The sequence below is a fragment of the Sceloporus occidentalis genome, unplaced genomic scaffold, assembly GCF_023333645.1.
Source record: "Sceloporus occidentalis isolate IW3139 unplaced genomic scaffold, rSceOcc1.0.p SCAF_1, whole genome shotgun sequence".
In the NCBI taxonomy this organism is placed as follows: domain Eukaryota; kingdom Metazoa; phylum Chordata; class Lepidosauria; order Squamata; family Phrynosomatidae; genus Sceloporus; species Sceloporus occidentalis.
The window spans coordinates 85,978,237-86,002,738 of NW_028316981.1; the positions used below are offsets into that span (position 1 = coordinate 85,978,237).

A 24,502-nucleotide genomic window follows, 5' to 3' on the forward strand; every position below is an offset into this window, starting at 1 on the left:
AAGTGGATTATTTGTGCAGTGCAGATGCACCCTATAGCTCTCACTCAGGGGGCTTTGGTAGGCAAGAAACTTGGGAGTGGTGGCCCACCTGAACAAGTTCCTCCAGCCCTCAGTCTCAAACAGGGTGACCAGAAGTCATAACCACAAAAGAGGGCAGAGATTGTAAGCTTCTGGGACAGAGACCTGTGGCTTTTTTGGCAAGGTCTGGCTCAAAAAAAAGAAAGAAAGGAAGGAAGTGGGCCAAAGGTGGTAGGAATTGCTGTGAGGAGAAAGAAAATTATCAGAAGCACCAGAAGGTGTGGTTGTTGTGTGCCTCCATGTCCGACTTATGGAGACCCAAAGGAGAATTTATCACAAGGTTTTCTTGGCACGTTTCTTCAGAGGGGGTTTGCCCTTGCCTTCCCTGAGGAGGCTGAGAGAGTGTGACTTGCCCAAGGGCACCCAGTGGCTTTCATGGCTGAGCAGGGAATCGAACCCTGGTCTCCAGAATCACAGTCCAACACTCAAACCACTATACCACCCTTCCTCTCTGTGTTACCTTACTTACTGGAAAGTATTTTGGGGAGCCAGATTTTGGAGAAGAGTTTTACATTCTCACAGACCCCAGGCCCCATAGTGGCCAGCATTAATTGGGGACTTCTGGGAGTTGTAGTTCCCACCTGCAGCTTCTCCAAAGCTCTGCGGCCACCTCGCAGGTGTGGGACTAGCTTTGAGGAACCTACTTTGGCCGCTGGGTCTCACAAAATGACAAACCCCAGAAGTCCATAGCATGGAGCCCTGGCAGTTCAAGCGGTGTCAAACTGCATCCATTCTGCAGGGTAGTAGACGCAGCATCGGATCTGAATCCGATATTGTCAGGATGGTGTTCCTGGAAAGCTTCTGTCCCCTCGATTTCAGAGGAAACCTTGCCACGGTTGGGCCAAAAAGAGGCAAGATTGTTGTCGTTTTTTATTTCTAATTTGTTTTTAAGGTAGGGAGGGGTAGGGGATTGCGTAGAATTGGTATGTATTTTATGGTTATTTTTGTGTTATTGTAAATATATGTCTTATAAGTATATCTTATTGTTATATAAATTGATGATGATGATGCAGCAACTGTTCTGAGCCCTCTCCTGTTTCTTATGGATGTGAGTGAAATGCCTCGAAGAAGGCACACAACACACAAAAGACAACACCAGGAAAACCGAAAGAAAGCCTTGAGGTCGCTTCCTTCTGTTGCAGTATCTCCATTGCTCAACGGAGCAGTCCGATGCCTTGAGTTCAAATTAACGGTGTGCTGAATTACAAAAAGCATTGTGGCTTCTGCTTTTAAAACATATATACTGTATTTTAAAAGAGGGGGAAACTGAAATAAATAAATAAATAAATAAATAAATAAATAAATAAATAAATAAAATTCCATTTCTTCCCAGCCCGGTTCCCAAAGAGAAAAAGGACAAGTAATGAATAACAATTGTTCCTCCCCCCCCCCCCCCAACTTGGTTGGTTTCAGGGGGTCCTCCTGCTGTGTGTGTGTGTGACTGTGTGTGTGTGTTGTGTGCATTTTTAAGCCCAAGGAAAGAACAAAGGCGGAGAAGGGAGCCTCTTTTAGGGGAGGCGGAGGTCGAAGGAAACCCTGTAACACAAACCTCATTCTCCGATCGTCCATGTTGCATCTGCACTGGGGAAACAATCCGGTTTGGCACCGCTTGAACGGCCACGGTTCCATGCTGTGGAATTCTGGGAACCGTGGTTTGTTGAGGCACCGGAGAGAAGCACCGTTCCCGGGATTTCATAGCAAGTAGCCGTGGCAGTTCAAACGGTGCCAAACCGGGTTATTTCCCCAGTGCGGATGCAGCCGGAGAGAAAGAACCAACCCTACACGCTATTTACACCCTCTTTTCTCCCCTAAACTTGGCCTTTGCGGGGGGGGGGGGGGGAATCCGATTTTTCCAAACGGCAATGGACATGAATGGTCTGTTAGGCTGAGGCGCCTGAGACCGACTTTAAAACGTGCCTCTAATCCTTTGCAAACGACGCAATCGTTAACATCCCTCGCCTCTTTGGGGGCGATTTAAGGAAGGGTCTCCCCCCAGTTTTCCTTCTCCCTCCCTCCCTCCCTCCCTCCCTCCGCAGCCATAAACGCGTTTGAAAAGGGCAGGCAAGATTTGCGCCTTTGTAGATTAAACACAGCAACGCCTTTCTTTGGAAGGTCAGCTTCCGAGACACCTTATCAGCCCCCCCAAAATATAAACTGGATTATATATATATAAATCATACACCTATTTATTGATTCTTGAAATTGAGAGCAGGAGCACAAAAACCATGATATGTCGGGAGTCCCAACCATCCAGGCTTCTCTTTTCCGTGGGATCCCAGTACCATGAGGACTAGTGTTTGTAATTGTCAAGTGTGCTTATAACAGCAATGCTGTTTCTTAACGAGGGGAAAAAAAAGAATTAAATGGGCCTTTAATATGGACCTTCAAACGGGGATATGCCTATGGCGGAGCCTCTGCCGTCAAAAATAAGTTAAACCCGATACCAGTTTTAAAAAGAGATACTTTTCAAGAGCACCGTTAAAGGGCAATACATTCATTATTATATGTGTATAGCAGGAAGGGATTTAATTCAATGAAAATATGTTTCAAACATCTTCAAACAAGGCTGATGGAGTCCGCAAATGACATTTTCTTTAATACACTAAAATTTCTAGCAAAGAGTGAGGCTTTGCAAAAGGTTCCTACCTCGAGCGGACATTTGCAGCCTGCTCCTCATTCCTCTCCTCGACTGAAGTTTTACATGGCTGCAGTTCTAGAAATCAGGAAGATTTGGATTTAAAATTCCTATTAGGTAGACCTTTTGTTCCTTCCCTCTAGTTCCACCAGCCTTGTTTGGAGATGTTCACGTTAAAACGTGTTTTCATTGAATTAAACCCCTTCCTGCTATATGCGTATAACAAAGAACATATTGCCCTTTAACTTTCCTCTTGAAAAGTACCTTTTAAAATCAGTATTGGGTTTAGTTGTAGTGTGTTCGTGCTGGATTGTAACCGAGGTTCAAACTAGGCGCAGAGGTGTGTTTGGGGGTTCACAAACTGCCCATAAGCAACACAAACGCGTTGTGTGTCCAGCTTTCCATTGTAAACATTTTGTAGAGCAGACTTTGCTCCTCCAGCCTTTAACTCGAAGTAAACCCCTTTGACTGATCCAGTACTTGGGACCAAAGAGAGATCTTTTTGCCCCTTTGAAACTAACTGAAAGAAATTGGCAGCATGAGCCTTCCTAGACTTGAGTCTACTTCCTCAGATGCATTTGGGACCAAAGTAAGTAAATTGGAAGTGAGTCTTGTTGATGATCGGAGTAAACTTTGCAACCCGAGAAATGAGGCAAATAACCACTGAATATAAGGTTTTCTGGGGCTGGAGAGTTTGTTAGTTTGTGAGAGAGAAAACAACAGAGTCTTGAAAAAGAAAAACGGGTTTTAACCCGCCGCTGCTGCAAATGGCATCCAGCCCTTAAAATCAAAATCAAAAAACGTTGCAAATATTTTTAGAAGACTCCTCCGATTGCTCCAAGAGGGCCACAATTTCCGGACCTGAGGCTAGAAGCGCTGACATCTGAGTAGACTTGCACTGAGTTAACATGGAAGTAGCGACAACGGAACGTACGAACATCGAGGCGTTGGAAACGGATCTTGGTCACATCGAGGCGTTACCGCTCCGTTTCTATTTCCAGAAGCAATGCCTACCGTTTAAAGAACAAAACAAAACAGGAAACTAAACTGTATCATTTTACAGCAGATAATCGATCGTCAATACAGTCGCTGTAAAGTTGGAAGACAAAACAGTGCAATCCCAGCCAAGTCATTGCAGAAGTCCGGCTTCTTTATTATTCTCCGACAAATTCACATTGAAGCCGAATTGCAACTCTGTTGGATCGTCTGCAAACCCACAGAGCAAACTGGGGAAATCAAGAGGATCCTGCAGGGGGAAAGAAGACCGATCCAGAGTTCACTTCCGAAGATCAGACGGAGGTTTTTGTTTTGTTTTGTTGTGTTTTGTTTTTTTTGCTGGAAGAAACAGACTCTATCCCGGAAAAAAAATAATGTAACTTCCCCAGTCCTCCAAAGCCAGTTTCGTAAAAATCCCTCTAGAAGAGCAACGGAAGAACTACAAGTCTTGCCCCATCGTTAAATGGAATTCGTTTGAGGCTCAGGTATCCGAAGTTTTTTGGAAACGACCCGAGAGACGAGGATGATGATGATGATGATGATTTATATGTCACCCTTCCCCCAAAACTGGGACTCACAACACTTTTTAAAAGTACACTTGAAAGCATACAAAAATGATACATTAAAACAGAATTAAATTATTAGTGTTAAAACAAATCACACTTTAAAAGAATAAAATACAGTTTAAATGTTTTTTAAAAAACACTTTAAAACATACAACAGCCCAGCGCATGCTTCAAAAACTTTCTCTTTTAAATGCCCCAACTCCAGGCGGATAAGGAATAGCGACGAGGAAACGTCGAGGAATATCAGCAGATGGACGTTTTTCACATTCCTAAAAGCTGGGAGGCTGGGGATGCTTTTACATTTTCTGGCGCAGCCTTCCCCAGTCTTCCCCAGAGGTGTTCGTGACTACATATCCCATCGTCCCCAGACAGCCTCCGCTTGCTGCCATGGTGGGAAATGGGAGTTGAAGTGCCATAAATCCAGAGGACACCCGGCTGAAAACTGAGGCTTCGAAATTCAATATATTTAGCCACTGCCCAAATCTTCTTCTTCTTCTTCTTCTTCTTATTATTATTCCCTTGGACCACACTGTTCATCCTTTAGGGCCAGGAGAGATCCCATTTCCCATATTTGCTTTCACATTGGTAATTTCCTCTAGAGCCCAAAACACACTCCAGAAATAATCCAGTTTGAGACCGCTTTAAATGCCCTGGCTCAGTGCTGTGGAATTGTAGTTCGTTGTGGCACTAGAATTCTCTGTCAGAGAAGGCTCAATGTCTCCCAGAACTACAGCTTCCAGAATTCCCTAGTTAAAGGGCTCTCAAACTGGATTATTTCTGCCGTGTGTTTTGGACCGAAGTGAGATGCCTCTTCCCTTACTCCACTGCCCGGCCCCTTCACCCTCCTCCTCCTTGGCCACTCTTTGACTTTAAGCTGGTTAACTTTGGTGGGATGGGGCCCTCCATTTGTATTGTGTTTTGTTTCATTTTATTTAAATCGGATAGTTCCCACCCGACTGCATCTTATCAGGGGCGCCAGCTCCTGTTCAAATCTCCCTCTCCATCCTGGAGTGCTTAAATGTACTTTAGGTTCACAGCACGTCCCTCGCTTGGGATGAAAGCAAAGGGAGCAGGAGTCCTCCTTTTCCTGGACCTGTCCTACATTCCCACCTTCTGTCCAGGAGGAATTCCAAAATGTCCTCCGTTTGGAGCACGACCCAGAAGCATGGATTTACATCTCTAAGGAGTGTCTTGGGCTTTTCTTTGGCTCTGTCCTTCATTTTTCATGAGTGTCCTCCATTTTGGGTTGTCCTGTCCTCTTTAGAGGTGAAGATAAAATGTCTCTACACTTGCAGCTTAATCCCAAATGCAGCGAATCTGCCTAGAGAGAAGCTTTCAAGGGCTGCAGCTTTATTTTTGTAGCTGCAAAACTTTTGTTTAGCTATTTTCTGGAACCATAGTCCCAAAAAGTTACTCTGGAGATTGGGAAGAAGCAAAATCTCGTGCAAAAAGTGGGCTCTGTTTAGTTCTGGTAATAAAAACAAGGTCCGCAACAAACAAGAATTCCCAGAATTCGAGAGCATTGAGCCAGGGCAGTTAAAACCGGTGTCAAACCAGAACATTTATGCAGTGCAGAGGCAGCCACAGTCAATATTTCAGTCTTCTTTCGTTGCAAGATCTCTGCCGGGTATAAAAGAGCATAAGGGATGCCCTCTAATAAAGGGCTGGAAAGCTTTTTCTTTTATATAGACTTTTCATGTTAAAAAACAAATTCCCAAATTTTGGGGTGCAGCCCCCTTCATAAAAACTGAAGTGCACCCTGTAAGTAATTGATGAAGGAGGAGAGCATGTTGATTTTGCAAGGAAAGCTGGCAAAGTGAACTAGATCCATCCTTTCATTTGGGGTTTGGGGAGAACGCAAACCTCCTCCTCCACCATTTGGGAAAACTGGGTTGACAGTCAGGAATTCCTACTGTCCCTTATTGCTGTTTTGAAAACGAGGAGAGTGGGAAAGGAACTCATAAATAAATGTCCAAAGAGCAGCAAGTGTTCACAGGTTGCATCTACACCGCAAAAATAATGCAGTTTGACACCATGGTCTGGAATTCTGGGATTTGTAGTTTCGCGAGACATTTAGCCTTCTCTCTCAGAGAGCTCTGGTGCCACAGCAAACTATATATCCCAGGATCCCATTGCAATGTAGTGAAAGCGGTGCCAAACCGCCTTGTTTCTGCAGTGCAGATCCCGCCAGAGAAAGCACCTATTAAACAGGTGGCCCTGATTTCGAGTTGGCTCCCTGACTCTGGAGACCAGGGCTCGATTCCCAGCTCTGCCATGAAGCCCACTGGCAGACCTTGGGCAAAAAGCCACACTCTCTCAGCCTCAGAGGGAGGCAGTGGCAAAGCCCCTCTGAGGAATCTTGCCAAGAAAACCCCATGAGAGATTTGCCTTAGGGTGGCCATAGGTCGGCAATGGAGGGACCCAGCCACACCAAACCCCCCTCCAGGGAGGCTCTTCTCTCCCCACTGTCCCTGCAGGATCCCACCCTGGGATTCAGGAGAGCAGAGCCAGACTTGGTCCTCCTTTCCAGGACACGTCCTCCTCCATGCCCACCTTCTGGACCTTTGGTCCAGGAGGAACTCCCAAATGTCCTCCGTTGGGAGCAGGATCAAAAAGCATGAGCTGACATTTATAGGAGTCTTGAGCTTTCCTCTGCTCGTGCCCTCCATTTTTCTTGCATGTCCTCCATTTTGCGATGCCTCGTCCTCCTTTGTGGTTTGGTGGGAGGGAAGGCCTCAAGTCAACACCAGGAGAAGGCTTCCGAGATTCCTTGTGCAAAGGGAGGAGGAAGAATCATCATCATCATAATCACCACCACCACCATCATCATCATAGACCATCCAGTCCAACCCCCCCCCTTCTGCCATGCAGGAACTCACAATCAAAGCACCCCTGACAGATAGCCATCCAGCCTCTGTTTAAAAACCTCCAAAGAGCCTTCTCATTGGAAAACTATGTCTTCTTGGCCTTCCTGAAGGAGGAGAAGCCACAGCATCCCAGGTCTGACCCATCTCAAGAGAAGTGGCTGAGAAAAACATTAATTTACAAAAATTAAAAGGACTTAAACATCAACATTTTTGCGGGGGGGGGGGACCCATGAACTAAAACACTCAAAGCATATAAAGGCTATTTACGACACACTTTCTATCCAGGCACACACACACATAGAGCACACTGCTTACCACACTGCAACTCCATCATGAAAATGATAAGGCCTCCTTGAATAAAAAGGTCTTCTTCTGCTGTTGGGGGAAAGAGAGCAGGGAAGGGGCCAAGCGACCTGGAAAAGCTGCCCCTGGTTGAGTCCTGCACATGCTCAGAGGCACTCTTGCCTTTCTGGAAGGGCTGGAAAGAGGTCCTGGGGCTAAAGACAACCTGTTTAGAGGAAAGGATGGCCAAGCCTCTTTCTCATTCACCTATTTGGGGTGAGAGGCTACCTACCCCCCAGGCAAGCATTAGTTTTAGCCATAGCAAAAGACAAGAGAGCCTTGGAAATCAAGATCTTGGGGAAGTTTGGAGCTTCTGAGAGGTAGAGCCCAAAACAGGAACTTCTTCTTATTATTATTATTATTATTATTATTATTATATTTGTTTATATCCCTCCCTTCTCCCAAGACTGGGACTCAGGGTGGCTGATGACAGTGAAAACACCATACAGTTAAAAACATACAAAAAACAATCTGTTAAAAAAGGATTAAATTACTACAATCATTAAAACAAATTCAATGCTAAAATATCAAATACTTTAATAAGAATAATAACAATAACAATAAAATTTATTTATATACTGCCTTTCCGAGGATCAAGGTGGTTTACAAATTAGATAAACAAATACATATAATTTTACTTAGGCAAATAGCTCAGGACCAAGCCAGGATTAATAGCCCTGGCCTCCCAGAATCGCAGCCCAACACAGCCGCACCTGTTGGACTACAACTCCCAACCTCCCCTGAAGGGACTCTGGATTTAGGGTGTTTAGGGTGTGTGTGTGTTTTAAAGTACTCTTCCAAATTGTGGTCCAATAGAGGAAAATCCCTTCCTCCGCTGAGGCCCCCCTCTCTCCCTTCCACCATCCATCTCAAAGGGCTTCTTCTTTCTACCCTCTTCAGAGGCAAGTGATCTGGGCCTCCTTCCAAAGGGGGCTCCTAAAAGGGAAGCCAAGGGCTGTATGAGGGGCGAGAGAGGAGTCCCAGAAAGAGGAGTCCTACTCCACATCCTTCTACTAGCAGAAAATTCTAAGTCCCGCAGCAAACTACAAATCGCAGGGGTTCAGAGGACGCGGGCCTAGTAGTTTAAAGTGACATCACACTGATCCACATAGAAAGGTGCAGTGACCCCCGCCTCGCTTTTGAAAAGGATCGTGTGGACAGATCACTGGGACCTCTCTCCTTTGGGAACATAAATTATGTATCTCCTTAGAAATCATTGGAGCAAAACGACCCCGGAGCAAGACCATCGCCTTCGGGCCTGCTAAGGAAACATCGACACTGGGTAGGTACGAGTCAAGCCTGTAGGGTTTACTTCCTAACCACTTTTTCCCCCTCCTCTTTTTCCTTCTTTCTTTTTAAAACCGGACCTCCCAGTCAAACATACTACAGTTTGCATTGAGCTAGGGCAGTTTATTAGTGACATCAAACCGGATTATTTTAAGTCTGCATCCACATTGGAGAAATAACCCGGTTTGGCACCGCTTTCACTCTATCTGGCTCTTTGCTATGGAATTCTGGGAGTTGGAATTTGTTGTGGGGCCCAGAACGGAGAGGAGGAAAGCTCTTGTTGCCAGCTTCTTCCTTTCAGTCGGTCTCAAAAGTGCTACAGTATGTCTCTACATCCTCCTCCTCCTCCTCATCATCATCATCTTGAAATGCATCTGAGGGAATGGGCTGAAGCCTAGGGAAGCTCCTGCTGCCAAGTTTTCTCTTCCAGTCCCTCTCAAAGGGGCTACGAATCTCCTGATTTTCAGAAGGCAGAGCAAGGAAGGCCTTCCATCCAAAGCTAAGGCCGGGCCTGGGGCGCCCTGGCCTCCTTGGGGCGGGAGGGAGGCTCTTCCCCGCCCCTCGGAGGGCCAGCCCTGGCTCCCTCTCTCTCTCTCTCTCTCCTCCCCTCGTGGTCCAAGAGGGGCATCAAAGGCCCTCGGCCCTATAAAGGCCCCCGTTGGGGCTGCGGGCGGAGAGAAGGACGCAGGAGGAGGAGGAGGAGGAGGAAGAGGAGGCAGAAGGAGAGGAAGGAGAGAGGGGCCTCTGCTGCCTCCGCCGTCGGAGGGTCCGGGGATGGCTCGGTAGCCGGGGGCCATGAACGTGGTGGGGGGCTACCCTGCGCACCCTTTGCCCCACCAGGGCCACTCTCACCCTGCACACCCTGCCCACGGGGCCCTCCTCCCCCAGGGAGCCTTCCTCTTCGGGGGCCCCCCTCCTCCTCCGCCGCCGCCCCCTCCTCGGCCCTTCGCCCCCGGATGGATCCTCAGCGCCGGGCCCGAGATCTCCCCCCCTCCGCCGCCCGCCTCCTCCTCGCTGGGCCTGGTGCCCTCGCCCTCGGAGCCCCTGCAGCAGCACCAGCAGCACCAGCGCCGGCGGGGCTCCTTGGGGGCGGGGGGTCCTCCTGGGGGCCCTCCTCCTCCTCCTCGGAAGGAGCGTCGTCGGACGGAGAGCCTGAACAGCGCCTTCGCGGAGCTGCGCGAGTGCATCCCGAACGTGCCGGCGGACACCAAGCTCTCCAAGATCAAGACCCTGCGCCTGGCCACCAGCTACATCGCCTACCTCATGGAGGTCCTGGCCAAGGAGGCGCCCCACCCCGAGGGCTTCAAGGCCCACCTCAAGAAGGAGGCCCCCCAGGCAGCCCCCGCCAAGAGGAAGAGGGAGCAGCCCCCGCCGCCCCCCGCCGCCCAGGTAAGCCAGGCGGCCGCCTCCCCTCCCTCTGCACACGCTCAGAGGCACCCTGGGCTGGGAAGGCAAGAGGGGCAAGAGCAGGGGGGGAGAGCGGGGACAACTGCCTCCCCGGTGGCTGGCAGCGCCGCGCCTTCAGATGGGCCCTCCTCTTGCTCGCCGCAAAGCAAAATAATAATAGTAATAATAATAATAATAATAATAATAATAATAATAATTCCTTAATGATTATAGCCGTGTTAGTCTGTAGAATCAGTACATAGAGAGATTTTGTAGTAGCACCTTTGAGACTCACTGAAAGAAAGAAGTTGGAAGCAGGAGCTTTCCTACACTTCGGGTGCATTTGGATATAATAATACTAATACTAATAATAATAATAATAATAATATGCAGGGATTTTATCGCCCCTTTGAGACTCACCCAAAGAAACAAGTTGGCAGCAGGAGCTTTGGTAGACTTCAGTCTACTTTCTCAAATGCATTTAGATATAATAATAATAATAATAATAATAATAATAATAATAATAATGTAGAGAGATCTTGTAGCACCTTTGAGACTCACCGAAATAAAAAAGATGGCAGCAGGAGCTTCCCTAGACTCCAATCTAGGGAATATATAATGCGCGCGCACGTGTGTGTGTAGAGAGAGAGAGATGCATATAGCTATAGATGCTATATGTTTATTATTATTATAGATTATAGACTATTATAGATGCTAATTATTATATATGACGCATGTAGATAGGTAGATGCATATAGCTATAAATTCTATATGCATCTGAGGAAGGAGACTGACGTCTGTTGTAGCATCTATAGCTATATGCATCCATATAAATAGATAGATAGATGCATCATCTATAGCTATATGCATCTGACGAAGTAGACCGACGCCTACCAAAGCTCCTGCTGCCAACTTCTTTCTTTCGGTGAGTCCCTATAAGATACCTCTATGCATTATTATTATTATTATTATTATTAAATTTTATTTATAGCGTACCGTACATTTGCATTGCACTGTACAAGCTTAGCAGCCAAAATAAAGATCAAAGCCCGCCTACTGAGCGTACACTCTAAAAACAGAAAGAGAAAGTTAATAAAATATCATTAGTATCTAAGATCAAAAATCGTAGAACAATAATTCCCGAAAAGTGTAGGACAAGACCAAAGAGCAGCTCAACGCCCTCCTAGAAATGCCATAGACAGTCCTGCTGGGAAGGGAGGACGTATTCCCCATTCCTCCTGGAGAGAAGGGTGAAATGGAGGACGTGTCCTGGGAAAGGAGGACGCCCGGACTCCCCGGGGAAGACCTGCTGCTCAGGTGTAGAGGTGTATCAGGAGAGTGGCAAAACCTCTGCAAAGGGGAAGGCAAGGGCTACTTAATGCGCTTCCCTGGGAATAAAGCCGACAGATACAGATCTTGGGGCTGTGTCCGCACTGCAGAAGTAATCCAGGTTGACACCACTTCAACCGCCGTGGCCCCACGCTACAACGGAATGCTGCGGATGGTAGCTTTGTGAGATATTTAGCCGCCTCTGACGGAGCGCCCAGAATTCCCAGAATTCCATAGCCGTTTTGCTTCAGCCGCATCTATTTGTGGGTCCGGAGTGGAGCGGAGCTTAGATGTGTGTGTGTGTGTTTGTAGCAAAGGGTTTTAGTGTTCACTCTGAATACCCCAACATAGATTGACCATCTCTGTGAAAACTAAGGGCTAGAAGTGCACCTTCTAGGGTCTAGGAATAGACAGCAAAAGCTGGATGTTGTGACAATATATATAGTTTGTCATGTTTGTAATTGTGAGTGCCAGAGTGAGGAATAAGCCCAATGTGCCACAGCAAGCTGTGTGCTTCTTGACATTCAGGAGTGATGGGCATGAGCCTGGGGGAAATCTGGGCTAGGAAAATTTGATTCAATTTGATTTAAAAAAATGTCTTAAAAGACAAAAGAAAACACCAGCCACTGAGATGCTGTTGGTAAGGAAACCAATTGCCCTCTTCGCTCTAATGCATTACTTTGGATGGAGTCCACTTCCAAAAGGGTTTACCTTCTTAATGGTGAGAGGTTCTGCCCAGTAAGATCAATAGCAGGGAGTGCCACTCCCCTGAGATTCAACAAGGGCTGCTCCTCAAGAGCCACACAACCCTTTCGCACAACACAACACGAGCACTGTGACTCCATTTTAGGCGGCTATGACGGCTGCATCCTTCGGAATCTGGAGCATGCGTTGACGCCAGTCTCTGGCCGAGAATTCCTTCCCTCTCTCTCTCTCTCTGCCTTCCAGTCCTTTGCCAACTTATGGCAACCCCATTCATTTCATAGGGATTTCTTAGGCAGTCTTAAATACAGCTTACAGTACCAGGGCTTACACTGCTTTTAGTTTCCAAGACCAGATGGGATCTGGTGTTTTGCTTTCAGGATATCTCAAATCCTAGGATTCCCCAGGATGGAGCCATTGCAGTGAGAGTGGGATTGTTGTGCTGTAATTGTGAGGGTGAACGTAGGCATAGGTAATACAATCTCATTGGGATCAGTGGGACTTGGGTTAGGCATGGCTTTCAGGTGAAGTCCCATTGAACCCAATGGGTGTCTTCCCCAAGTATCAGTAGGGCTCAAGGCTTCAGCCCACCTCCCAGTGAGCCCCACTCCTGCCTGGGAAGCCAGAGCATCCTTGGCCGCTGCTCCTTTGAAAACAGACAAAACAGTAATCTTGGTCAGGGATCATTTGTATGGGATTCTTCTTGCTTAGGAACAAAAGGAAAACCTTTTACAGACACCTACATGTCGCAGATCCTCCTGTTACTATTTTTGTTTCTTTCGTATTTTCTTTTCCATTGTCCCTATTTGCAACAGACTGTTGCTTATCTGAAGGCCAGTGTGCTTAGCAGAATCATTTTATTCCTTTCACTCCTCACTTCATTCCTTTAAGTTGGTCTTTTCCCATCTGGGTCGCAAACTCTCTGTTTTGCTTTAACGTGTCAGGACTGAAGTAGTGGTAAACGAAAATACAAAACGTGAATACGCGAATGGTGGGCTTCCTCACCTGAGGGATACACATGGTTGTCTAAAATACACACAGCCATAATAAAACAATTAAATCTAGGTTAGAGGAAAGATGCTTCTGACTAAATCTCGATCCAACTTCTTGCACAAAACTAAGGTTGCCTCTAACTTTTTGGAAACAATAACATGCATTTACATAGATAGATATATAGAAATGTAGATATTTGTATTGAAATACTTTAACAGGGCAGTCATTGAGATTTCTTTAGCATCAATATCCTTAGGTGGTGGCTTAATGTTTCAGGCCTCGGTTCTATTTGTGTCCCAATTAGAGTAGCCCTGTTAAAATCAGTGGGATTTCCCAACGATTCGTTTAATAATTGATTCAAAGAGTTTATTTCAACTGGGACCACCAACAGGAATCGGGCTCTAGAGGATGCCATTGCCCACTGGAGACAGATGCCCCCACTCCCCACCAAATGTGAATTGGATCAGGGCCAAAGGACCACCAGAAGTACATCCTTTCTACCTGAATTGTGGCTTGAGATGGATGTTAAAATGAGAGAGTTGCACTCGCTTAAGGCTATTTTGGGGCGATCAGGCGGGAGGGCAGGAAAGAAAGAGCTTTCTTGCTTCCGAGGAGACCTTTGAAGGTGAGGAAATTAGCAAAGGAAGTTTCCAAGTTTCCTTTCCTCCAGGGAGGCCTGCTCTGTGATGATGATGATGATGATGATGATGATGATGATGATGATGATGATGATGATATAAAAGCTTTGTTTATACCCCGCTTCAATGTCCAAGGACAATCAAAGCGGCTTACAGTTAAAAATCCATACAATACATACATAGCAACCCAATTATTCCCTCCCTCCCTCCCTTTAAAACATCAATTAAACACAATAACAAAAACGATATATTATAACCGGCTGGAAGCAATGAGGTTCCTCCTGCTGGACTCTGAAGTTTGAGGTCAGCGTGAATTGTGTGAGAGAGGGATTTGTGTGTCCCGCAGGGCTGCCTTGCAGTCCAAGAAGGCCTGGCCCACTCCGGGCTGGATAGCTCAGGCTTTGACCCCTCTCTCTACTGAAGCCTTGGAAGCGTCTGGATTCCTTTGGATTCCAGGGAACCTTCTCTGTGGCCCTTTAGGACCATTACATAGAAAAGACGGATTCCACTTTAACGTCCAGGTCCTGGAAGCCTGGGACGTGAAATTTGGAGGCAGGGAGGTACTTAGAATTCCCAGCCAGAGAGCTCTAGTGCCTTACCAAACTACAGATCCCAGGACTGGCAATTAAAGTGGAACCCTAGTGCTTCGGCTGCACAATGTGAAAGGGCGCTTGGACTACTCCGAGCCATTCAGGGGCAACTCCACAAGGCAAATTCGTGGGATTCGGAGGCAAGGTCGCCCAAGCAGGACTCCCATCACTCTTTAGCTGGGATGATGGGAGTTGCAATCCCAGTCCCTTGGAAGGCATGGAGTGGAGGATGGCTGGGGGGGGAGCCCCATCTCATACCGCCTCTGAACTTGTGGCCATGGATTTCCTAGGGGTTTCTCAGGGAAGGAACATTGAAGAAGTGTTTTTTGCCAGTTCTTTCATCAGAATGTCTGGGTTTGCGGTCTCCCACCCAAAAGTCCAATCCAGGGCTGACCCTGCTGAGCTTCCCAGGTCAGAGGGGAACTGGAGCCTTGGGGCCCTTTCCCTTCCTGTGGGTGCAGGGGTTTCCTCCTCCTGGTGAAAGGGCCTTTCCTGAAGGCCGTCCTTGGGCCCTTGGAGGGTCCCTTTCAGGGGTCCGTAAAAGTGGGGGATCTGAGCAGGAAGGAGGCAAAGGATCCAGCCGATGGGCAAAAGAGAGGCTGAGGGTGGCAGAAGGAGGGCAGCACAAGGCCAATGCCTATTTACTGCTTCCTTCCAGGATCCCCCCCTTCACCGCGTTTGTGAGATTTTCTGCCAAAAATAACGGGACTGGCTGGCGTTAGGTACCTGGACTCAGTGCCTCGTCTCAGGCAGCAAAACTTCTTGGGCCCCTTTTTCCAGACCAAAGGACCCCATCCCCTTGCATCTGGTATCCAAACCTCCCTTGCGCTTCCCCTCCATTCTCTGTTTAATCCAACTTCACCCCAGCCCCAGTTAGCCCCCGATTGAATTAACCCCCTGATCTCTTATTTACCCACTTAATTCACTCCCTGATCTCTCATTTACCAATGTATCTCCAGATCTCTCCCATGAGCTCCAAAGAGCAACCTCAGGAAGAGGAAGGGGAGCCTTGTTGTCCCCAAATGGCAGTGCATTTTGGAAGCATGGCCTGGGTTTGGTTTTGGGGGTGTACTGGAGCACTACCTGCAAACCCACTGGGTGACCCTTGGGCAAGAAGTCACACTCTTTCAGCCTCAGAGGATGGCAATGGCAAACCCCCCTCTGAAGAAACCTGCCAAGAAAACCCCATGATAGGTTCACCATGAGAGGGTCTCCTCCTTAGGGTCTTCATAAGTTGGAAAAGACTTGAAGGCACACAGCAACAGCAGCAGCCCTTGGAATGAGCCCCCCAAACCGAAACCTCAGTTAGCTTCGGGCCAGTTAGAACCATCTACCTTCCTGCCCTGCGGAGGAGGCTCCTTTGGGGCCCTGAAATAACGCTGGTGTTGGGGTGAAGCCTTTCACACGACACAGTTGTAGCATTTTCACTGCCATCGCTGCAGCAGCCCTTTGGATCATGGGATTTGTACTTTTCAGGAAAGCACTCTCTCTCTGGCTAAGATTTCTAAGTATCTCTCCTTAAAGTGCCAGCCCCAGGATCCCTTGGGGTGTTGCCATGGCAGTTAAAACGGAATGAAAGCGGGGCAGCCTGAAAGGGCCCAGATGTGGCTGATGCGACCAAGAACAGAGTGGAGAGAGGAGGAAATGGAGGGCTGGCTTTTCTTGGCAAGGAACTGGAGCGAGATCGCTCCTTTGCTTTCCAGAATAGTCCTTTTTGTTTTTAGCTCAGATTAACCCCTTTGGGTGAAGGGTGCGCCTCTATTTATAAACATGCCTGGCTGATAGAAAGGAAGGGCCGCTTGTCCTGGGCTTTTCTGGAACCACAAGATAATGAATGACCCAATTCCTCTGCCCTTGGCATCCCTTCTGGAGACAGAGAGTGAACTTGGATCCATCCCCTCAGCAGCCAAAAAGGGCCCCCAGAGCTCAGGAGGGACTTAAGGAGCATCAAGGGGGCCAAGAGTAGTAGTAGTAATAACGATGATGATGATGATGATGATGATGATGATGATGATGATGATGATGATGATGATGATGATGATGATGTAGAGAAAACTTGTTGCACCTTTGAGACTCACCGAAAGAAAGAAGTTGGCAGCAGGAGCTTTCCTAGTCTAAAGTCGGCTTCCTCAGATGTCTTTGGACTTAAGAAGCAGACTGAAGGCCCCATACAGACTGCTAAAATAAAGCTGCTTTGGGACACTTTGGAGGTAGGCTGTTTAAATGTTGCATGCGTCCTAAGAGTCTGGAAGCTGTGCCAAAGCCACGCTCCAGTCCTTAGGACAAGATCGTGGCTTTCGTGTGGCTTCTGGAATCTTAGGACACATGCAACATTTAAACAGCCTACCTCCAAAGTGTCCCAAAGCAGCTTTATTTTGGCAGTCTGTATGGGGCCTGAAGTCTAGGAAAGTGTATGGTGCCAGTTTATTTCTTTCAGTGAGTCTCAAAGGCGCTGCAAGGTCTCTCTAGGTACTGATTTTACAGACTAAGACGGCTATATTATTAAAAGAATGCTGTTTTTGTGTGCCTTCAAGTCCTTTCCAGTTTATGGAGACTCTATCCTGGGATTTTCTTGGCAAGATTTGTTCGGTGGGGGGTTTGCCATTGCCTTCCCCTGAAGAGGCTGAGAGAGTGTGACTTGCCCAAGGGCACCCAGAGGGTTTGGGATGCTGTGAAAAGGGACAGGGCTGGCTGGCACCAACTCCGCTTTTTGCAGCCGGTTGTGCTTTTTCCAGCCTCTTCTCACCAATCACTGAGGTTCCCCCCCCCCCCCCAAACCCTTTTAGTCATTATTCCTTGCCTTGCCTTACTGTGGAGAAAGGCAAACTTACAATAAAACAAAACAAGCCTCGGCCAATAGTAACGTTATCGGTAGGCATTCGGCTTCCACAGTAATTTTCTAGCAGCGCAGAAAACAGCTGGTTTCCTGCAAAGTTTTTAATGTGAATTTTAATGGCCGGGTCGTAACAGAGTGTTTGTTTTTAAAATAACTTTTATGTTTATACGAGTTTTTGGGTTGGGGTTTTTTTTTTTTGGCTGATCTTTTTAATGTAGTGTTTAATTTGTACTGTTTTTGAGAAGTTGTCAACTGTTCTGAGACCCATCATGGGAAGGAAAAGGCAGGATATAAAGGACGAAGGAGAGCCGGTGGTTTGGGGTTTGGACGGTGACTGTGGAAAGAGGGGAGACCTCGGATTTCCAAAGGAAGTCCCCCAGCATCCACAGGAGAAAAGTTTCATCATCATCATCATCATCATCATCATCATCATCATCATCATCATCATCATCATCATCATCATCATCATCTAGTATCCCATGCTCCCCCCCCCCCAAAAAAAAAAAACCCCAACAACACTGGGACTCAAAGCAGCTCAAAAGCACAGTGCAATTTAAAAACTACCCAATTGAATTACACTTTGAAAACTTACCTGCCTTCCTTGAGTGGTGTGCCTCCTCTCTCTTCCCTGCAGAGCAGGCAGGCTGCTGCTAGGTTTCACAGTCGTCCTCCTCCTCCTCCTCCTTCTCCTCCTCCTCCTCCTCCTCCTCCTCCGTGCACAGAAGCCCCTTTCAATGGTTAAGGGCCTCTTTGGAGCCGCTGGGCTTCTCTTCTGGGGCCAGATTGGACAGAGAGGCTATCTGTGTGCCTCTGTGCTATTAGAGCTAAATAAAGCAACTGAAAGTGACTGTTTTCAGATGAAAACCTGGATCTCAGTAGGATATCCTAAAACTGAAATCAGTTTAAGCAAATGATTCGGGAAAAGGTATTTGCATTAATAAAATACCAAATGTGTGTGTGTACATCATGTGTATGTATATGTGTGTGTGTGTGTGTGTGTGTGTGTGTGTGTGTGTGTATTCATTCGTGAGAGCCAGCATGGTATAGTGGTTTGAGCTTTGGACTACAACTAATAATAATAATAATAATAATAATAATAATAATAAAATTCATTTGTATTCCGCCCCTCTGAGAACAATCGGGGCGGCTAACAAGTTAAAAATGCAAAACATATCAAATCCCTAGTACCCTCCCCACCTTAAAAAGGTATTAAATCTAATTGAGAATTAAAACCATACAAGTTAAAACTGACCCAAGGGGTCAAACTCCCGATCAGTCATGAAAACTCATTGACCCTGGGCAAGAAGTCACACTCTCTCAGCTTCAGAGAAGGGCTAAGGCAAAAACCTCCTCTGAAGAAATCTTGATAGGTTTGTTTTAGGGTCTCCGTAAGTCGGAAAGGGCTTGAAGGCACACAACAACATTTATATATGTGTGTATGTGTATACTCAGAGGGATATCCTAAATAATTTATGTACACCCACCCACAGATCTATATTTCCCCCTCATAGATTTATGTATCTTTTGGGGTGGTATACTGTTCATGAGCCCCAACTTGACTTAACGATTGTTGTATTGTGCACTGACACATAGGTAAATCCCATTGATACAATGGGCCTACTCTAATCACAGCAAGTCCAATCAGGACTAATAGAGTCCCAAGGTTAAAAGGATGCCATTAATCTATGTACACACACACACACACACACAATTCTTTTAAATTTAATGTATTTTTTTAGTATCTAGTTGCTTTAACTGGGCTTGCACTGATTTATGCTCAGGACTTTAACTCTGTGTTGTTTTAACCTTCTGGTAAGGCACTTTCAGTCTCATGTCAGGAGAAAGATTGGATACTCTTTAATAGAGTCAATACATTTCTACAAGCCCAAATCCTATTGTTAGTTTGAACTAAAGTAGATCCATTGAATCCACGGATGATGATGAGGAGGAGGACGATGATTTCCTTATATTCCACCTTTCTCCCAATACAGAGACTCAAGGCTACGAATATACTTAGGTCTTGACTTATCCAGGAAGCGATGCAGTGAGACTAACCAAAAGGATCCAGAAGCAATAGGGATCTATCTGTCTCCCATGTTAATAAGTCTCCATAGCTCTTGGCTGTCCTTAGTAAAATTCTCTACCCAGAACACAAACACCGAGATACACACGCAGACACACACAGAGGCCAGAATGGCAACTCTTTGTGTACTACAGAAATCAGATTCATGGTGGGAAGTCAAAGGACCAAAACACACTGCAGAAATAATACGGTTTGAGACTGCTTTAACTGCCTTGGCTCAATGCTGAGGAATTCTGGGAGCGGTAGTTTTGTGAGAGACCAGCCTTCTCTGTCAGAGACCTCTAGTGCCACAACAAATTACAATTCCCAGAATGCCCTAGCACTGAGCCAGGGCAGTAAAAATAGGTCTCAAACCGAACTGCTTCCGCAGTATGTTTTTGGACTAGAGACAACCTTCAAAAGAAGTGGCACAGCAAGTCCAACTTCATCTGCTCTGAAGGCAGCCCCATTGAATTCAGTGGGGATACTCCAGGTTGCTGTGCTGATAAACTAAATCTTAATCGGGATGAAGCTGGGTTGGGCTTCCTTGGGACTGCGATGTCTATCTGGCCTAAGAGCTCAAGATGCAGCCTTTGCCCCCCACACTTAAAAACCCATCTGCACCTCTTTTTGGGGGTGATGAAAACACAAGTGAAGAGGCGCAAAGAGAGGGAACTGGGGGTGGAGGGGAGTGGGGCTCAAGAGCTTGGAATCTCCCTTCTTGGAGGTCTTTAAACAGAGGCTGGATGGCCACCTGTCAGGGATGCTTTGATTGAGAGTTCCTGCATGGCAGAATGGGGTTGGTCTGGATGGCCCTTGCGGTCTCTTCCAACTCTATGATTCCATGATTCTATTGGCCAGTGCTGAGTAGACTCACAGGATCAGTTGCTAAAAGCTGAGTTAAGACGTAGGTAAATCCCACTGATTTGATGGACCTGCCCTATGATAGTAGTTTAATAGTAGGATTCAGGCCAGTGAGAGACCCCTTGCCTTTTTTTCTGCTTTGTCCAAGCGTTTTTTTAATTTGGTCCTAAAAGGAAGGAATTAGCTCCTCTGCCAGATTATTTCTGGGGTCTTTTGAGAGCCTTCTTGCGATGGGAGCAAATCATCCAATCTGAAACTCCTCTCCTGAGATTGTGGCTGGTTTGGGGCCCATTTCTTCCAATGTGAGATCCAGCTTCATAGCTGAGCCTGTCAACCTCAAAGCAAATAAAACAAAGCGGGTTGGGTTAAAAATAATAATTGGATCCAGTTTTATCCCATCGCTTTGAGACCATATCTCAGTTGTAGAGGGCAAGGAAGAAGGGAAGACGGTTTTAAAACTAAGGAAAGAAAGTAAGAAACTTCTTAGAAGTAATGCCTAAGGTTCAACATAAACAAAGAAGGCAGGTTAAAACTTAGAAACAGTCCGTAAAATTCAATAGTTTAATACCGTTTTAATTGTCAGTGTTGCATGTTTTTAATGGCCCTGTGTTTTTAGACTGTAAGCCGCTTTGGGTCCCAATCTTGGTAGAAAAGCTGGATTAAAAATAAATACAGCAGCAGCAGCAACAACAACAACAACAACAACAGCAACAATAGTAAAAAGTAAATATAAGGGGTTTTTTTGTAACATAGGGTAGTTTATTCAAAATTATACATGAAGTTGCACAGAATATGATATTCAGACAAAACCACCAACTTTAACAAATGAGGAAACACACACAAAGAGAGAAAAATTAAAAAGTACACATAATTTTTTAAGATAATAAAAGTTAAAAAGCATCTGAGGAAGTAGACTGAAGCCCAGGAAAGCTCCTGTTGCAACTTCTTTCTTTCGGTGAGTCTCAAAGGTATTACAAGATCTCCCTACATCATCATCATCATCATCATCATCATCATTATCATTATTATTATTATTATTATTATTATTATTATTATTATTTCCAAATCCATCTGAGGAAGTAGACTGATGCCCAGGAAAGCTCCTGCTACCAACCTCTTTCAGTCAGCCTCAAAGGTGCGACAAGGTCTCTCTACAAACAATGATGATGATGATGATACTAATTATTATTCTTCAAAATTTAAAAAAGAAACTAAAATAAATAAATAAATATTAGAAATAATCCCTAAGGTTCAAAATAATAAAATACAAATACAAATACAAATAAAAGAGGGGGCTGTCTCTGCAACGTTTGTGTTTTCCTGGGCCCCTGTCTAATTTCTTCCTGCCTGCTTCCTCCATCATCGCAGCAGGGCCTTGGCATCCAATCCCAGGCTCATCAGGAGCGTAATTTAGGGGCAGAGTAACTCGTATTTACCAAAACCCGGCCGGCGGTGTTTGGAAAGGCTCTGCAAAGCAATTTATTGCCTTCCTCCTCCTAATACTCATAAACGGAGGAGCAACGCCGCCGCCGGGGCCTTATTTACAGCCTCTGAAGCGGGTGGAGGAATTGGTGACAAAACTCTCCCAGCAAACGAGTCAAACCCCGTGATTGCGTTGCGATTGCCATTGGATTATACTTCCAGTTTCCCTTAGTCTGATAACGTCCTTAGACACGTTTTTGCGATTCCTTCTGGAGGTTTAGGAAAAGTTTTTACTCTTTCATAGTTTGGTTTCTGTTTAGCAAACCCACGATCCAGACACAGTTGAAGCCGTTTCAAAAACTCTAATCTGCAGACTGCTTTTTTATTTGTTTGTTTGTTTATTTATTTATATTTCCTTTTTCTTTAAAAAAAAAATGCCACCTTTCTTCCAGGAAAGGACCCAAGGTGGCTCACAAGATTAAAAACACTTTAACAACGTTTTAAAAAAAACATCAATTAAAATAACCTAGTTAAAACGGCACAAAATTAAGATTTAAAACACCTACCAAAGTTACAAAATAAGATACAGCTTAGGGATGTGTCTTATTTTATTTATGTCACTTCTGTTCATTTCTATGCTGCCTTTCTCCCAGGAAAGGGAGCCAAGGGCGATCCCAAGATAAACACATTTTAAAAGACAAGACAATACTTTTTAAAAATCAAAACCATCCAGATAAAATAGTATAAACTTAATACCAAAACACACCAAAGTTAAAAACCGAAACACATACACACCCTGTCATGATATTTTATTTATTTTGTCTCTAGGGGCCTTAAAAATAATAGTCAAAACAAGAATAGCAACAGCGACCAAAATTACAAATGATAGATTATGGTCATTATTAGTTTGCTGTTGTTGTGGGCCTTCAAGCCGTTTTTGACTTATGGCGACCTTAAGGCGAACCTGTTATGGGGTTTTCTTGGCCACTTTCTCCAGAGGGAGTTTGTCCTCTGAGGCTGAGAGAGTGTGACTTGCCCAAGGGGAACTCGAACCCAGTTCTCCAGAGTCCAGTGCTCAAATCACTACACCATGTTTGCTCTAATGATAGCTTATAGCATGGTATATTTATAGGAATCATAGAAACTATATAAAAAGGCACTCTGGGATCCTCTGGTCCCTTTGAAACTGAGAGAAAGAGACTTGTAGCCCAAGCTTTTCTAGTCTACTTAATCGGAGGCTTGCACTAGATACTACTGTTTTACTTACTCTGGAAGGTGCTCAGTTACTCCGGTGCCTTTGTATCGTTTTTATGCTGATTCAGATGATCTATTCTGCATATAGTAAACGAGAATGAGGATGGTTAGATATTACAACATTAGATACAATAAACACTGGGGGAAATTACAATTATTTCCTCTGTTATTGTGGCCTTAGAATATCATAAACACTTGGAGAAACTGTAATTATTTCTTGTGTTATTGTTGCCTTGGAATATTATAAACAATGAGAGAAATTAGAATGATATAAATTAGAATTATTTCTTGCTTTCTCTTGGGCTTAGAGTATTATAAACAACGAGAGAAAATTATAATTATATCTTGTGTTATCATGGCCTTAGAATATTATAAACACTGGGAGGAATTAAAAATATTTCTTGTTAAATCATGGCCTATAAACAAGGAGAGAATATTATAATTATAATAATGATAATATTCTAGGGCCACGATAAAGCATGAGAAAGTCCATCTGGGGAGGACCAGCCCTCTTTCACCCCTGAAATTGGGGGCAAACCCCGCTTTCCTTCTACAGAAAGTCGGGGGGAGGGGGGGCTACTGCCCCCCAGGGACTTTGCAGCGTCTTGTGGCTCCGAGTAAAACCCTGATTTCCCCTCTTTTTTATTTGTATTTTTAAAAAATCAGTGCGCCGCCTTGGGTCCTTTCTGGGAGAAAGGCGGCCTACGGATGAACATAACGAGGCAGATAAATCAACCCAGGTGCTTTCTGTGGGTGGGTGGGACATCCTTTGAAGCTTATTACATCTAGGGCTAGGGCCCTTCTTCTTGTTGTTGTTGTTTTAACGCTCTCTCCCTTCTTTTTCTCCTCTTCCCCCTTCCCTCCGGGCCCCTCTCCCCTTCCCTGGCCTGCAGCCCCCCGGGGATGCCTATGGGCCCCCCACCTTGAGCCACGGAGGAGAGAAGCGGCTTAAGGGCAGGACTGGATGGCCTCAGCAGGTCTGGGCCCTGGAACTGAACCCCTGAAGGAGAGAGAGAGACCCAGGCCGCCCGGCCCCTCTGCGCCGCCGCCGCCGCCGGAGCCTCTGGAGGGACGGATGGAGGAGGAGGGCCTCTGCCCAGCGCTGGAGCCCTGGAAGGCGAGGGACAGCAGGAGGACGCCGCACTAGTCTGCGGAGAGGCAGCAGCAACAGCAGGAGGCTGAAGAAGAAAGAGCCCTCTCTCTCCCTTCTCTGGGGCTGGAGGAGGACAAGGGAGGGGTCTGAGCAGAGCTGGAGGGCCAGCTGTCCAGGGGCCCTGGAGGTCTCTTCCAGCTCTAGCAGTCTGGGATTCTGGGGGAAGGAAGGGAAGGGGCCCGATCCAGAGAGGAGGGAGCCCCGGGGGGGCACCCAGGAAACCCTTCTGAAGGGGAGCAGTATTGGCCAGGCTTAGAAAGGTCCTCAGGCATCCAAAGGGGGGGGTGGGTGTCAGGGGGGAGTGGGGAGGGGATTGTCCACCTCCAACATGAGGACCCCGCCCTCCCAAATTAAAAACCCTGACCCCTCCCCCTTCCATGAAATATTTGTTCACCCCCACAACCCCCCCACCCCCAATTTCTGGCGTGTCTTTGCCTTTGGGAACCTCTTGGGTGTTTGGGTGCCTCCCAGTCGTTTCTGACTGATGGACTTTTTAGGAGGG

The 24,502-nt window shown here is 46.2% G+C and overlaps 1 pseudogene; it reads left to right on the top strand.

The window, feature by feature from the left end:
* The first annotated feature begins 9,566 nt into the window (after nt 1–9,566).
* On the top strand, nt 9,567–23,851 carry LOC149321752 (heart- and neural crest derivatives-expressed protein 1 pseudogene; annotated as a pseudogene).
* The last annotated feature ends 651 nt before the right edge of the window (nt 23,852–24,502 follow it).